The sequence below is a fragment of the Coregonus clupeaformis genome, chromosome 21 (assembly GCF_020615455.1).
Source record: "Coregonus clupeaformis isolate EN_2021a chromosome 21, ASM2061545v1, whole genome shotgun sequence".
Classification (NCBI taxonomy): Eukaryota; Metazoa; Chordata; class Actinopteri; order Salmoniformes; family Salmonidae; genus Coregonus; species Coregonus clupeaformis.
The window spans coordinates 34226956-34239971 of record NC_059212.1 but is presented as its reverse complement, the minus strand read 5'-3'; the positions used below and the strand labels follow the sequence as shown (position 1 = coordinate 34239971).

At 42.6% G+C, this 13016-nt stretch overlaps 1 protein-coding gene across 1 annotated transcript in view; it reads left to right on the top strand.

Annotated features, from left to right (window-relative positions):
• The window catches only part of LOC121535307 (solute carrier family 22 member 23), a 67239-nt gene that overhangs the window by 1840 nt on the left and 52383 nt on the right, over positions 1-13016 (top strand). The gene's annotated exons all lie outside the window — the stretch shown is intronic.

Here is a 13016-nt window from a genome sequence, read left to right as displayed (position 1 = left end):
TTGGAGAGAATACTAATATTTCCAAGGCTCTTATGCTGTTGATGTTATAGTTCACTTCCTCTGCCTCATGTGTTTATTGATCCACACAGGCCAACAGGCCTAGAAATACTTTCTGAACCCAAATAGTGAAAGGACATGATTTCCCCATTTGTACTTTCAAAATGGACCTCATGAGGCCTACTATTTCTAGCCAGATGACTCATACAAAATTCTTCCTCTGCTCTTATACAACATACTTTATTCTAGACTGCCATCATTGAAATCGTTTGTGGTGACCAGTGGTGTTGTACAAAACAAAGTCATCAGCAATTGGATCGTCTCTAACCAATTAGAGTATCAAAGCCAATGACGAATTTTCAAACTGCAGCTTTACCCAGGTGTTCCAAGGAGCCAAGGTTTCCGGTCTACAAGCACGGTCTCGACTGCTCCTACAGTTTTGCTTTGGTACTGCAGTTTAACTGACTCCCGGCCCAGAAAGACAATTTCCATAGACGGCCACATTGAGGACTCAGATTTGAAAATCCATAATAAGACACTCTAGTCATCACCTTTGTGCACAAAACATCCATTGAATTATTCAAGTAATTGTAGTTGAGGATTATTTTTTTCCATCACTCACAGCAGACAGTAATAACATTTTATATTCATCCACTGTCTGCCATGTTTTTGGATAACGTGATGACATCCCCTGCTTCCTGTGCGTAATGAGTGCTAGTGCGCATGTCATGTTGGTCTGTATAAACCGGATGCCACCCGGATATAGACTGTCCATGAATCGGCGTGAGTAGATTACCTTGAAAATAATGGGCAGACATCTTGGACGTGGTCTCCAGTTCTTAATATACCTTAGTGGTGTGTTCTGGCCCAACCCATCGGTTTCTGGACCAATCAGACGGCCTTGAATGTATTTGCATTCGGTGAAGGGTCTGGGAGGTATTCAGATCCAGACTCATTGCGGAGAAGAAACTAACGTCCATGGGCATGGCATAGCGTAGCGTTTGGCCAGAGCAAGAAGTCTGGGTAGCCAGGCAAAACTATTTCACAATTGGGTGTCTTTTCTGTAAGAAAGATAATGAGAAATGATTTGGCATTCTTCTCATGGATCCCTAGAGGTATGAGTACATCCATAGCAGGGATGTCAATCATGTCCTAAGGGGCCATTTCTGTGATGCTTGGAGGGCCCCACATCAGCAAGAAAACAACGACTGTACACCATCGTCAAGGCATTCCTAGTCGATCACCAAACATTTCTGGTCGATCTTCAAGGCATTCCTTGTTGATCACCAAACATTTCTGTAGAAAAGCCAACGATAAGTGCTTGCGCTCCTTTTTTTATTTATTCGTGTTGCTCTGTTGGCGGTAGGTGCACTTGATTCAGAAGCCCTGCGCACCGGGTATGCAAAATGTTCACATTTTGAACCATTTCATTTGTCTGAAAAGACAAACTCCACCTACCCGAAGGACTGGGAGATCTGTCGCAAAATCGAGTGCGCCTACTGCGCTGGCCAATCAGATAGCTCAAATCACCGTGCCTACAGTTTCCACAACACCGGCCACAGCAAAGTTTGATACTAGCCTACGTGAGATTCATAACTTTTAAAACATTGACTAGAGAGAGAGACTATCAAAGAATACAGCAAAGAGCTGCTGTTTTTATGAGTGAGTTCATGTCTACATTTTTATTTGACTATCATCACTGTTTTTATTCAACACTATTACAAAACATAAAATGTGCTTCTCCCTACTTCCACTGGCGCTGCAATGAATGAGTAGCCAAGTATCGATAGCCCTGTGTTTTTATTATTATTAGCAGCTTGTCGTGTCTATTTTAATATCAAGGAGTATTTAACTTTCTCTGGTCATAGGAACAACATGATTTTGTGCATGAGGCAGATGCGGTGCGACTCGAGTTTCGCCATCAGGTGGAAGACGGTGTCCCCTCTCTCTGGTCAGTCTCACCGGAGGAAAGGAAGGAGAAAGTATGGACCGGGAGAGGTGGACCCTCTACTGCTCTCTCCCTCCCTCCGCTGAGACTAATGCTATGTTCAAAACAACTAGGAACTCGGAAATCTCCTACTTCCGACTTCAGTGCGTTCAAGGCAACTGGGAACTCATAAGAAAGCGAGATCCGACTGGCAAAAATTGTTTTCAACGGTCGTACAACTCGGAATTCCAAATCGGAAACGGGTATCTTTCTTGAGCTCCGGATTTCCGACCAGAAGATCACTGATGTCATTTTTTTCCGAGTTCCCAGTTGTCTTGAAAGCACCATGACCATCAGATGCAGGTACCATCAGTCCAGTAAAATAAAAAAGCAAGTTATTTGCAAATTATTTCAATTTATGCTCAGCTGTGCCTCGCAAGTGTTACACCAACTGATCTATTTTGTTATCAAAGCTCGAGTTTTGAATTATAATATGGTCTGAGAAGAACAATATTGGCAGGCCAGGCATATAGCCAATATGCTGTGATAATTTATTAAGCTACTACTGCACGAACCTAATTTTTATTAGGTTAATGTTACAAGTCATGTTTAAAAAAAGAAATCACAGTGGTAGATCTCGGCTTGCTTTTTCACTGCAAAGTGATCTTTACTCAGAAAAGGTTGGTGACCACTGCTATAGTCTATGTCCTGTGTCGCTGTCTGTGTTTCAGGTGAGTCAAAGGGGTGTAAGCAGTGTTAGCTTTTTGTTTAAGCTTAATACACGTTCATAATCAAACACTACTTCAAATACACCAGTTTACTCACAGATATGTCATCTAGTCTGCTCAATATTGATCTAGACTGGACATTTGCTGCTCAAAGGCATAAGAGGACCAGCTTGATAAAGAGCCTGATTTTGAAGCCTCACTCAGTATTGGACAAAGGGGTTCCAAGTACCACACCAAGGCTTTAGGCCAGTGTCATATGACTAGGATCAGCCATGCACCCCTCCCGCTCCCCACGGCCTCGGACATCTGGTTATCACAGATAATGTCCCCTGTTTAAACGAGCAGCAGATAAAAACGCAGCAGCCCTGCATGCACAGCGTTTCATTCCACCACGAGCCAAGGGACACTTTAGCCACATTTTCATTTTACTGTACTGTCTAATACTTTACTGTATCTTAGTCCATGCCGCTCTGTCATTGCTTGTCCATATATGTATATATTCTTAAATTCCATTCCTTACATAGATTTGTGTGTATTGAGTATACAGTGGGGAGAACAAGTATTTGATACACTGCGATTTTGCAGGTTTTCCTACTTACAAAGCATGTAGAGGTCTGTAATTTATATCATAGGTACACTTCAACTGTGAGAGACTGAATCTAAAACAAAAATCCAGAAAATCACATTGTATGATTTTTAAGTAATTAATTTGCATTTTATTGCATGACATAAGTATTTGATACACCAGAAAAGCAGAACTTAATATTTGGTACAGAAACCTTTGTTTGCAATTACAGAGATCATACGTTTCCTGTAGGTCTTGACCAGGTTTGCACACACTGCAGCAGGGATTTTGGCCCACTCCTCCATACAGACCTCCAGATCCTTCAGGTTTCGGGGCTCTCGCTGGGCAATATGGACTTTCAGCTCCCTCCAAAGATTTTCTATTGGCTTCAGGTCTGGAGACTGGCTAGGCCACTCCAGGACCTTGCGATGCTTCTTACGGAGCCACTCCTTAGTTGCCCTGGCTGTGTGTTTCGGGTTGTTGTCATGCTGGAAGACCCAGCCACGACCCATCTTCAATGCTCTTACTGAGGGAAGGAGGTTGTTGGCCAAGATCTCGCGATATATGGCCCCATCCATCCTCCCCTCAATACGGTGCAGTCGTCCTGTTCCCTTTGCAGAAAAGCATCCCCAAAGAATGATGTTTCCACCTCCATGCTTCACGGTTGAGATGGTGTTCTTGGGGTTGTACTCATCCTTCTTCTTCCTCCAAACACGGCGAGTGGAGTTTAGACCTAAAAGCTCTATTTTTGTCTCATCAGACCACATGACCTTCTCCCATTCCTCCTCTGGATCATCCAGATGGTCATTGGCAAACTTCAGACGGGCCTGGACATGCGCTGGCTTGAGCAGGGGGACCTTGCGTGCGCTGCAGGATTTTAATCCATGACGGCGTAGTGTGTTACTAATGGTTTTCTTTGAGACTGTGGTCCCAGCTCTCTTCAGGTCATTGACCAGGTCCTGCCGTGTAGTTCTGGGCTGATCCCTCACCTTCCTCATGATCATTGATGCCCCACGAGGTGATATCTTGCATGGAACCCCAGATGCTCAGATAAAACAATTGAGCTAATCTATATTTCCAAGTCCTATTCTTGAAGATCAATGGTTATTCAATTAATTGTAATGACTGGAAATCTGTCAGACTTTGGTGTTTTATTGTAAAGATATACAGTGGGGAGAACAAGTATTTGATACACTGCCGATTTTGCAGGTTTTCTCTACTTACAAAGCATGTAGAGGTCTGTAATTTATATCATAGGTACACTTCAACTGTGAGAGACTGAATCTAAAACAAAAATCCAGAAAATCACATTGTATGATTTTTAAGTAATTAATTTGCATTTTATTGCATGACATAAGTATTTGATCACCTACCAACCAGTAAGAATTCCGGCTCTCACAGACCTGTTAGTTTTTCTTTAAGAAGCCCTCCTGTTCTCCACAATAACTTTTTTGACATGCGTTTTTCTGGATTTTTTTGTTGTTATTCTGTCTCTCACTGTTCAAATAAACCTACCATTAAAATTATAGACTGATCGTGTCTTTGTCAGTGGGCAAACGTACAAAATCAGCAGGGGATCAAATACTTTTTTCCCTCACTGTAGCATAATCGTATTATTATCTGTAGTCGAAAGCAATGGATTAGAAGAAGCCTACATAACCAACCCAAATACTAATATCCAACATCCATTTATGGGCAGCTATGTAAATTCTAAAGTTGATTTATCCTGCAATAGATGTCGTTCAATTGGTAATATTCATTTTTGTCTTCTTCCAATTCTTCTTAACTGAAAGTAATCACATTACATTACTGAGTTTGGGTAATCCAAAAGTGATGCTACTGATTAAAATTTTGGACAGGTAACTAGTAACTAACGGATCACATTTAGAAAGTAACCTACCCAACCCTGTGAATCTCGAAACTATTTTATATAGCCTACCTTTTTGCCACTTCTTATGTCATTAATTACAAAGCTATTACTAAGTTATCTATTACCATAGTAATTACAGCTTTACTACACAGGTATAAGAGCAGCTGAAGGTAAAGCGTTACCACAATATTAACAATATCTAATAAAATGGCATATCATTCCATTACACACACACACTGGTACCAGAGCAGGGCAATGGCGACAGACAGCTGATTAGTTGGAGACACTAGAGGTGTCCTTTTTCCCAAGCAAACATTCTACAACCCGACAAGGTCGTCCCCAGAAGGAATTGATTCTCAGGTAAATGGATGAGTCCAATCCCACTAAAGGACACTAAAGGACCTCGCTATAAACCCTCTCCCTCGACTCCTAGGGCCTCATTTATCAATCATGCGTAGGCACAAATCTGTGTATAAACCATGCGTGGGATAATTTCCACGCAAAGTGTGAGACTTATCAATATGAACGTTTGCTTGAGAGTGAGAATAGATTTACACACAGCCATGACCAAGCGTACGCACAGTGCCATGTGGTGGAATAAGGGAATTGCTTGTCAATCGTAAAATGGGGGAATATCAATTTTTTAAATGTGTGAAATTGTGAGAGTAATAATACTTTTTTTGATTTAGTTGTATTTCCATTGTGACCCCATCAGTACATTTGTCACGATAATAATCCATATAAAGTACAGTAATTTGTTAAGTTAGAGGCACGTGTGAAAGTGAAACCATTGTTGAAATACTATAAAAGACGGAGATCACGTTTATAGCATGCTATTCTCATGCTTAAATTCAAGGTCAGAATACACAGAGAGAAGTGCATAAAAAGGGAATTACGTTCCATGTACGCTTAACTCTGTTGGGAATCAGCCCCTAAGAGCATTGGATATATCTCCTTGAATAGTCATATCATAGAAATAATACTACATAGTGATTATACAACATAGTGATAATACTATATAGTGATAATACAATCAGAGCTTTGGCACTATCTCCTTGAAATACTCCTACCATAGTGGTCCTCTGTAGCTCAATTGGTAGAGCATGGCGCTTGTAACGCCAGGGTAGTGGGTTCGATCCCCGGGACCACCCATACGTAAAAATGTATGCACACATGACTGTAAGTCGCTTTGGATAAAAGCGTCTGCTAAATGGCATATTATATTATATTATAGTGACAGAATGGATTTCTTTGGTAGCGTCTCCTTGAATAGTCATGGCATAGTAACAGTGCCCCTCAGTGCAACTCTCTCCCCTCAGAGCGATGTTCAGAGAAGGCTTTGATAACGCTGGGCTCAGCGGCGTAGCGGATGAGGGCTGATGGGGGATCCAGAGCAGCTGGTGTGGATGTGGATCCTAATTGAGACCTGGGGCTTTTCAGGGACTGAGCTGAATAAAATAATAAAAGGAGCCTGAATCATTACAGAGAGACACAGATGGGTCGGCTGGGTCGGGTATCCACTCTCCCTGCTTAATGCTTAAACCTTCTACTTTCATATACTCTCCATTACGTTCAGATCGCAGCAGCATCACACAGCCCGGAGTAGAGCCATAAAACTCTCATCACATTCTAGACTACACTGACTGAAACCCCCAGCGTGTTCAAGGAAAGTTGTGATTGTGTGGTTGTCCAAGTTCATTGGAGAGAGTGATGAGAGAAAGGCAGAGGAGGAGGATCAGTCCTGTATCTAGCTGGGACTGCTATTGATGCCTAGACAGCTCCCAGTTCAAGTGAATGGGGAGAAATAGAATGCTATAAACAGGATATAACAATGTAATTCCTCTAACGTAAATAGGACATGTAAGAATATACACTCCTCAAGCTTGCACCCCTGTGTAAGCAGATGTCATTTTTTTAAACGAAAGTCTGTACACTTGAACTATACAACAAGATAACTATATGTCAAGAAACCGCACTGTCATAAGTACGGAGAGATAAGGTTTGCACCCAATTCCACTGTGGTGATAGCAGGACTGGGTGATGCCCCCCTCCCAATGGCCCCACAACGCCCTGAGAGTGAGTACAGGAACGCCTAGTCCTTAAACATTCGCTGTCTGTTTGTCCAGCTGTCCTCTCCTCTCCTGTCCTGTCTTATCTACAGACCCAGGATCAGTGTGGGACAGCATGAGACAGACACAGCTATTAGGAGGGGTTGACCCATACGCCCAAGTCGGTGGTGTGATAGACACACACACACACACACACACGTCAGCTGTGAGGAAAGGGAGGCCTGCCTGTAGAACTGAAAGACAAAGCTTCATACAGTCATTGTATGTATTTGCTGAAGGGAGTTAGATTCTGATAGTGGTATTTTTGAGCAGAGCAGCAGTAAACCTGGAACTGAACGTGTGAGCTTTGTCCCTGGTTGCAGTTTTTTAAGATCAAGTGATGGAATGCAAGACTCGAAGGGAAGTAGCTGATCACACCCTTTCTCTCCTTCACTCTCTCTGCATAATCACTAACAGTGAGATTGGTCAAATTCATTGAATTATATGGTTCATCATCTACATTGCCAGGACTAGATATGCTGGAGCACTTTGTGTGTGTGTGTGTGTGTGTGTGTGTGAGAGAGATAGAGAGAGAGAGGGGGTGAGGTAGAAAGCGATGAGTCATGTAGTGATCGTTCACCACATACCGACACATTACAAGGACAAAGGCCTCTCGTTTTACCCACTATCCACCTAATAATATTAGTTTCCTCTATATTTCTATCTCTTTCCACACAAAACAAGGTTACTCACTCTCAATCTAAGCTACTATCTTAGTGTACACACACCCAAACTGAATAATATATTTTTTATCCTTGATGTATTTTATTCAGGATACAGTAACAAAGTGTTGAGTATTGCCATGCTCCCTGCAGACCTCAAAGACAGCACTGTAGATTTATCTGATCAGCTAGTCTGTCTCTCTCTCTCACAGAGAAACTGGGCTGACAAGCACCAGGATCAACTGTCATTGTTGGTGTGCCGTCTCGGACACACACATACACACACACACACCTCTCTTTATAGGGAGATTGTGGCATGGTGTCGGACTGTTGTCCTTGACCTGTCACTGCATGATAATTTGAGGAATAATGCTGCTTTTCCACAGACTATTAATTGTGCCCCTGAGAGTAAAGATGCCATTATCTCCATGAATGTTAACAGTAGAGATAGACTTCAATAGGCTATATTATGTTTTTGACCTGAGGTGGTTTTTGAATAGATTTCACCATTGTCTGCTCAGGGTGTAAATTGTACAGTGAGGGAAAAAAAGTATTTGATCCCCTGCTGATTTTGTACGTCTGCCCACTTTGTACGTTTGCCCACTGACAAAGACATGATCAGTCTATAATTTTAATGGTAGGTTTATTTGAACAGTGAGAGACAGAATAACAACAAAAAAATCCAGAAAAACGCATGTCAAAAATGTTATAAATTTATTTTGCATTTTAATGAGGGAAATAAGTATTTGACCACTCTGCAAAACATTACTTAGTACTTGGTGGCAAAACCCTTGTTGGCAATCACAGAGGTCAGATGTTTCTTGTAATTGGCCACCAGGTTTGCACACATTTCAGGAGGGATTTTGTTCCACTCCTCTTTGCAGATCTTCTCCAAGTCATTAAGGTTTCGAGGCTGACGTTTGGCAACTCGAACCTTCAGCTCCCTCCACAGATTTTCTATGGGATTAAAGTCTGGAGACTGGCTAGGCCACTCCCGGACCTTAATGTGCTTCTTCTTGAGCCACTCCTTTGTTGCCTTGGCTGTGTGTTTTGGGTCATTGTCATGCTGGAATACCCATCCACGACCCATTTTCAATGCCCTGGCTGAGGGAAGGAGGTTCTCACCCAGGATTTGACGGTACATGGCGCCGTCCATCGTCCCTTTGATGCGGTGAAGTTGTCCTGTCCCCTTAGCAGAAACCCCCCCCCCCCCAAAGCATAATGTTTCCACCTCCATGTTTGACGGTGGGGATGGTGTTCTTGGGGTCATAGGCAGCATTCCTCCTCCAAACACGGCGAGTTGAGTTGATGCCAAAGAGCTCGATTTTGGTCTCATCTGACCACAACACTTTCACCCAGTTCTCCTCCGAATCATTCAGATGTTCATTGGCAAACTTCAGACGGGCCTGTATATGTGCTTTCTTGAGCAGGGGGACCTTGCGGGCGCTGCAGGATTTCAGTCCTTCACGGCATAGTGTGTTACCAATTGTTTTCTTGGTGACTATGGTCCCAGCTGCCTTGAGATCATTGACAAGATCATCCCGTGTAGTTCTGGGCTGATTCCTCACCATTCTCATGATCATTGCAACTCCACGAGGTGAGATCTTGCATGGAGCCCCAGGCCGAGGGAGATTGACAGTGCTTTTGTGTTTCTTCCATTTGCGAATAATCGCACCAACTGTTGTCACCTTCTCCCCAAGCTGCTTGGCGATGGTCTTGTAGCCCATTCCAGCCTTGTGTAGGTCTACAATCTTGTCCCTGACATCCTTGGAGAGCTCTTTGGTCTTGGCCATGGTGGAGAGTTTGGAATCTGATTGATTGATTGCTTCTGTGGACAGGTGTCTTTTATACAAGTAACAAACTAAGATTAGGAGCACTCCCTTTAAGAGTGTGCTCATAATCTCAGCTCGTTACCTGTATAAAAGACACCTGGGAGCCAGAAATCTTTCTGATTGAGAGGGGGTCAAATGCTTATTTCCCTCATTAAAATGCAAATCAATTTATAACATTTTTGACATGCGTTTTTCTGGATTCTTTTGTTGTTATTCTGTCTCTCACTGTTCAAATAAACCTACCATTAAAATTATAGACTGATCATTTCTTTGTCAGTGGGCAAAAGTACAAAATCAGCAGGGGATCAAATACTTTTTTCCCTCACTGTATGTGCCAGACAGTCTTATTGAACATGTGTGCAATTTTTCCAACCTTTGATGTGTAACTTGAGAATTGACTCTGGAATTATAGTTATCTAGGATATGAATATGATATACAACCTCCACATAATAGCTCTGGAATATGGCATTGCTTACATAGGTGATTTCTCAATGAGTCGCATATTAATTATCTAAATGATGTCACTGATTGAACAGTTGTGGGTTTATATTATCAGATTTTCTATGAAGACTGTAACGGTAATGGAATGTGATCCAGATCTCTCTCTCTCTCTCTCTCTCTCTCTCTCTAGACATTCAGTTCAGGAGTTTTCAGTGTGTGTCTTGCTAATGCACTCAAACAATAAAATACCCTAAGGGGCAGACTTCAAAGGCTTGTTTAAATATGGACAAGTAATTATTTTATTTTACTTGTCCATATTTAAACAATACAAGCTAAAGCCTTTGAAGGCTGCCCCTTAGGGATTTTATTGTTTGAGTGCATTAGCAAGAAACACACTGAAAACTCCTGAACTGAATGTCGAGACATGTCGAGAGACATAATTAAACACACATAATTAAAGATGTGTCCTTCTCCTGCTGGATCTGTGCTTCTCTCTCTCACACCTCTTACTCTCCTCTATTCCCTGATCCCAGAGGTGAGAGAATCCTTCTAAACTTATACTGTAAATTAGAGAAAGACTGATAACCAAGGTGATAGTCTGTTGCTAGGCAGTAACTATGCAGCATTCTCACTCCACCCTCCCTGTCTCCCTGGCCTCACACTCCCTGCCAAGCATTTCATCTGTCTCTCTGTCTCTCTCAATTTCCTCATTATATTTCCCTATTCCATTTCTCCTTCTTTATCTCTCTTCAGTCCTCATTCACTGTCAAGCATTTCCTTTCCTTCTCTATCTCTCCCACCTTCTCCCTCTTTCTACTCATTCTCTCACCGCTCACCTCCCTCCCACCCTCTAGTTAGATATGTACTGTACATGCAGCTGTGACCGTTGGTGTTAAACGACACAGTAGACACCACAGCAGGGTGCATGCAGGGAGGCTCCTGTCCCCCCGCCCCCCTCCTCCCTGTCCCCCTCTGTCCCTCCCTGGTCTAGTACTGTCACTCGGGCCAGTGTTCAGGGCCTGATGCCCTCCCCTGCTGTCACACACAGACCCAGAGCACCAATAGGCCTTTTGTGCTCCCGCCCGCCTGTCAAACTAATGGATTAATAAGGCATTGCCTACTGTCTAACACAGAGCCTTCAATTCAACTATCCCCAATGACCATTACAATAGTGAGTGAGTGAGGGCACTAAAGGAAGCATATGGGACAGAATGTTCTGTAGATGTAGCTAGCTGAACTCCTGCTGTGACATGACCATGGTCACGCACGGTCGACATCAGGTTTACTAGCTAACATATTTTGTCCTTCGACCTCAGTCGTGGTTAGACTTTTTATTGTGGTTAACATTAAAACATGCTGTTCCTCAGACTAAGATGTGGTCAGGCTTCTTGCACGGTCAGCTCTCTCTTTGATGCGTATTAATGGTTGAGGTTTCTTTCAACTCTGCGGTCACCAGCTGCTTTGAACTGCATTCATCTGTCATGCTTAGTCAGTCACCCTGGTCGCGTGGTCTGGTTGGTCCCCCATTCTGCACGGTCATGAGTTCTTCATATCCCATGGTCTTATCAAAAGTCCCAGCTCTGACACACATCACACTTTCAACACGCTAGTTTGACACAGCCCAAGACAGAGCAGACTTCCTTGCCTTTGACACACTACCTCGTGGTTTATGTGGTATTGCACAACATTGGGGAGCTTGTTTGCCTCCCGTCTTGGTCTTGTCCCCTAGTGACATAGATACTGAAGGTATGGCATGCATGTGTGTGTCATGTGATCACTTCCTGGTGGCAATGTGTAATCGTGGAGCTGTAGCTTTTTACCCTGAACAGGACAGGTCGCTATGCCAGAGGTTATAAGAGGTCATAAACTCTGATAGCCTAAAGACACATTGTGAGTGGGGACCTTGAGTTTCAAATGAGAAGGAAATACAGAGTGCAAACTCATTCCACCCGTCCCCAATTGAAGTACATTGTTTTATTTGTTTTAGGGCTGTCCCTGACTAAAACAAATCTTGGTCGACCGAAAGTCGTCTGTTCTTTCGACCAATCGATTGGTCAAAATTGTTAAACGTGTATTTGTCCATATATAGACACACCCTATGTGTTTTAATAAAATCAACGATAAGCATTGAGCTTGACTGATGCTTAACGCTTACGGTTTGTTGAAATATGACAAATGCCTCAAGAGGGTGCCAGAGATCTAGATAACCAGAATTTTAAAAAACGTAACCTGACCCAACTATTCTCCTCCCGCTTCTGCTGGCTTTCGCAGATTCTGCCATTACTCTCCTGAAGTTGCCGGTAATAGGCTATACGAGGAGTCGGCAACCTTTCTCATGTGGAATACCAATTTATCTTAGCATTTCTACCCATCTGCATGCCAGTTATGGTTTTCATATGCACATTTTCGTGAAACAGTTTCATTTAATTTATAATAACGTCTTCATATCTCAAAATCATTATAATGTGGTTAATCGAAATTCTATCCAAATCTAAATGAAAATGATACAAACCTAAAAAGTAAATTCTATTGCCATTGCCAAATATGTACAAATTGCCTACATAAAGCCAACAAATAAAAACATTGCAGCCTGCAGGTAGAAAATGTCTTGTTAAAAATAAATATCCTATAAATCACATTGGCTACATGTGGCCTGTCTACAAAGAACTTGAAACATTGTATCAACTATTAACTTGGGTCTGGCCCAAAGCTTGCACTAGCGAACTTGCAACATTGTATGAAATATTCTGGGCCCTCAAGAGATTCCCATGCCAGTGAGCTCCGGACAGACACAGCTGTAGGCTATTTGCGCAAGGGATAAGAAGCAGTGCTCATCTTGAGCAGCAGCTCACCAGAGCTGAGTACCAGCACCTCAAATGTTCTAC